The sequence below is a fragment of the Silurus meridionalis genome, chromosome 3, assembly GCF_014805685.1.
Source record: "Silurus meridionalis isolate SWU-2019-XX chromosome 3, ASM1480568v1, whole genome shotgun sequence".
NCBI lineage: Eukaryota > Metazoa > Chordata > Actinopteri > Siluriformes > Siluridae > Silurus > Silurus meridionalis.
Window position 1 is genome coordinate 24,253,941 of NC_060886.1, and position 4,225 is coordinate 24,258,165.

Consider the following 4,225-nt stretch of genomic DNA (forward strand, 5'->3'; position numbering starts at 1 on the left):
CTTATATTTCATTAGTAAAATTAGATACTGGCCGCTTTACCCACCCCGGGTTCAAGACCCGCATTTGACAGAATGAACCAACAAGAACAAAAGCAAAAAGGGTAACTTAAATGCACTGAGATTAAACAAGGAGCAGGTGGAACACATTGGGTAAACAGTTAGAGGCTAGGGGATAGAAAGAATGAAGTGGGGGACCAGTGACGGTATCTGGTGGCCAAAACACAAAAACAGTCTCAGAAAGTCCAGATCATGACAGTTTTAATGATAAGGATTTCTGTAGCTTTAAACAAAAACTGGTACACAGAATACTTGTAATACAGTAGGTTCAAATATTCACTGCTACTCATTATTACTTATTTATTACTATTTATTTTCATCAGAAGGTTTTGGTTGATCGTCCCATTTACTCACAGCATTTATAAGATATAAAAAAAATATTTTTATACAGAAACTGGAATAAAAAAGACACATCCCATCAGGAGGTATTTGGTTTGATTTTTGACACTGAGATGTTAGCCCATGTTCAGGTCCTCCATGATGTCAGGTGCAGGTTTATATAAGGCATCAATCAGAAGCTCAGCAGCCTTTGTGCTGTTTGTGTACTCCAGAAACTTCCACATCTTAACCTGGTCATTCTGTTTAGCTCACATGCTTGCTGCCATTTTATTAAAAGAAACAACAGAAAAGACATAAAGAGCAGAACAAAGGAAGAACATATAATATACTGTCAAAAGTATTGGGTCACCTGACCTTTCCTGCTTTATGTGGTTCTTTTCCAAACTGTTACCACGAATTGTATAGGACGTCTTTAGATGTGCTATAATAAAATTGGGACTGCACCCAAGGCCTCCTCACCAATATTAGTACCTGGGATTACAGGTATTACAGTACCTTTTGTAATACCCTTGTGGCTGATGAACACAAATATCCATAAGCACACTCCAAAATATAGTGGAACATCTTCCCAGAGGATTGGAGGGAATTATAAGAGCACATTGAGAATAAATGTGGAATGCAACGCTCAAAAATTACATACCATGCTTGACCAGGTGACCCAATACTTTTGGCAAAAAGTGTATGTTATGATATTGAAAACTGAATGTTATTTACTGTAAATTATTCCTGTTTTTGAGGTCTCACATTTATGTTCAGAGTGAGACCAGAAATCTGAGCCCCACTTGGTCTGAATACATGGGCAGAGGAGTTAATAGTGACTGAGCAACCTGTTGGTGAAAAAATATTTTGATTATAATTTTCAGTAAGCATTCACATAAATGGCTATAATTTTGAATGAATGTACATTATTCATGACCTGAGGATTGGACAGATATCTGTGAAGCTGCACTTGTTTCTATGAGATAAAGGAAAAATGGAATTGTGAGAAATAATATTCATTTACATAAATGAACATGTTTTTGATTAAATGTAATTTGTTTTAAATATTGAAGGTGTGTGGTATGGGCACACCTAAGCTTTGGACAGAGTTCTGTGGAACTGCTTTTATTTCTGTGAGAAAGAAGAAAAAGAACATTGTGTGAAATAGTATTCGAGGTATGGTTAAATGGGAAACAGTGATTGTTGCATTATACTTTATAAAGTGTGTGAATTATAATTTAACATAGTATATAATTACATTTATAGATAGTGTAACTGGACAAATAGATGGTACTTGTGACTGAACTGTTTCATGAATTTCTAATAATTATTTGAAGAATCTTAATAATTGTAAGTGTTTATATGCATATTTAAACATGGAGGTGAATGGGATTAACATATTTTGCATGGATTGTACTCGGTTATACCAGGTTACACTTAATTTGTAATATTTTGAATATTGAATCTAGATTTAATCACTTATCACGAATATCTGATAATGGCAAATTTATTATAAGTTTGGTACTTTTAAGCACTTAAAAACAGAACCAACTTGATACTTAGTAAACTTAGTACTTAGTTTGTAAATTTAACATTGGGATGAATAAAGTTTCTATCTTTCTATATTAGATTCAATGTTTGGCCAATACCATAATCTGATCAGATATCAGAAAAAAATCATTCGGAGCAGATTTTGTAACAAATGGGGGAAAACAACAGAACTGTATTGGGTTTAAAAATGACAAAAATTGTATTTGAAACTTTGTGTTTGCAAACAGTATGAGTAAACATCATTATATTCTTTGTACGGTTGATAAAATTATATTTATACTTTGCAACGGAATTTGTGTGAAAGTTATGTTTTTGCAAGATATGCAGTTTTTCTCTCTCCTTTAAAGATCACCTTTTCTCTTCTTTAAGCTTCTCTCTCCTTTTTAACAAAAGTTTTAGCTTTTAAAAACTATTTAAAGCTGTGATCAGTTATTAATATCTGCTAAAAATCCATACCAAACCTCACATTAACAGAGAGTAGTGTGACTATTGTTGTTTTTGTCCTGAAAATCACATCCAATAATAATATATTTTGGAAAAGTACTGCTTCTGAAATGGTTATAAATCTGTGACTTCCTGGTGGATCAGATTGTGGCAGTTTGGGTGTTTTGCAGACTTGAAGATACCTGATGTGTTTACTGACGTTATCCACTCTTTGAGCTGTGGGCTGCTTTCATTCACCTCTTCTTCTTTCAGCAGTTCCAGGAAGTCAATGCATAAACGTTGTCCCTTTGACAAAATCATTTCCAAGAGCTCAATTATTTGTGTTCTAGGGTCTGAATAATTTTTCAACCCCTGGACTGAACATGCCTTAAAATCAATCTGTCCACGCATAACCATTTAATAACTTTGACCTTATAAGTTGTGATTTGATACACGCTTCCTGAAAAGGAAAATACAGATTTTATTAAAAGTATAAATGTACAAAATTATAGCAATCAACCAAAGCTAACAATCTCTAACTGTGCACAATGATCTTTTTAACGCCCTTAAGCTTATTTAGAAGTTTGCTTTGCTGTATGTTCTATGCTAAGGCATAAACATTCTTAAAGGAAGTTTATTACTATATCCTAATACTATATACGCACCTTATTGCTGTATATTCGTGTGTTTCGAGTCTTCAGGTGTGTTAGTTTTACCGTCAAAATTTGCCATAGACCAAACCTACCACTAGATGGTGCTATTTACCAAATAGCAAAAAGTGCACAATTTTGACTAATGGCGATGGTTATGATTATAATCCCAAGAGTAGTGTATTTTACAGTTAAACACTCCAAAAGTTTATAGACCCAATTTAATTATTTGATTTCAATAAAGCTGCTTTGTGAAAATTTCTATTGTTAAACACTATACAAAATCTTCTATTAAACTTAAGCTTTCTACCTTAGAATCATAAAGGCCAGTTATTCATAGACCAAACAGTGAACTTTAAAGGTAATAGTTTAATCAGGGTGAATCAATCAGTAGTGAATGTAGTAACTCAAATTAAAAATGATGGCATGAAGAACTCCTTTCCGAAGTAGCATCTTATTACTGGGGTTGATTTCCACATCAGATGCCCATGAATGTCCCAGATTTCAAAAGGTCTTGGCCTATATTATAACAAATCATTAGAAATGAACTAAAGCTACAAAAACATTGCAATTGTAATTTCCTACAACAGAATGCCATGCTTTTAGCTTTTAAAAAGCATTGGGGAATTCACATCAGAACAAATCGAAAGCTTTATAATGGATGCAATCTTTGGATAAGAAACAAGATGGAAAAGCTCAGAATTAAATTTTGTATTAAGCTGGGTGGTCTGATAATAATAACATTTTCAGCTGCTTTAGGTTTACTCCAACCAGGCATAACATTATGACATTATAACATTATGAGTGGTAAATAACACATTATCTCTTTATCCTGGCACCTGTTAGTGGGTGAAATATATATTTTCATATTGCATTTTAAATTGAATTTAGTTTCCTATATGATTCCATAGTTATATACACTGACCAGGCATAACTTTATGGCCACCGATCAGGCATAACTTTATGACTACCTGCCTAATATTGTGTTGGTCACCCTTTTGCTGCCAAAACAGTCATTAACAACATTCACTTCTTCAGCAGTTTGAGCTACAGAAGCTTGTCTGTTGGATGGGACGACACAGACTAGCCTTCGCTCCCCACGTGCATCAGGAGCCATTGTCGCCCATGACCCTGTCGCCGATTCACCACTGTTTCTTCCTTGGACCATTTTTGATAGATACTTACTAATGTGGATCCGATACAGCCCTCAAGAGCTGCAGTTTTTT

At 34.1% G+C, this 4,225-nt stretch overlaps 1 long non-coding RNA gene across 1 annotated transcript; it reads right to left on the bottom strand.

The window, feature by feature from the left end:
• Window positions 1–401: 401 nt before the first annotated feature.
• On the bottom strand, window positions 402–3,686 carry LOC124383196. The gene is made up of 6 exons (XR_006925237.1): window positions 3,015–3,686; window positions 2,553–2,809; window positions 1,468–1,506; window positions 1,313–1,351; window positions 1,111–1,223; window positions 402–655 (listed from the first exon to the last, which is right to left on the bottom strand). It is a non-coding gene; the product is annotated as an uncharacterized LOC124383196 (long non-coding RNA).
• Window positions 3,687–4,225: the final 539 nt, after the last annotated feature.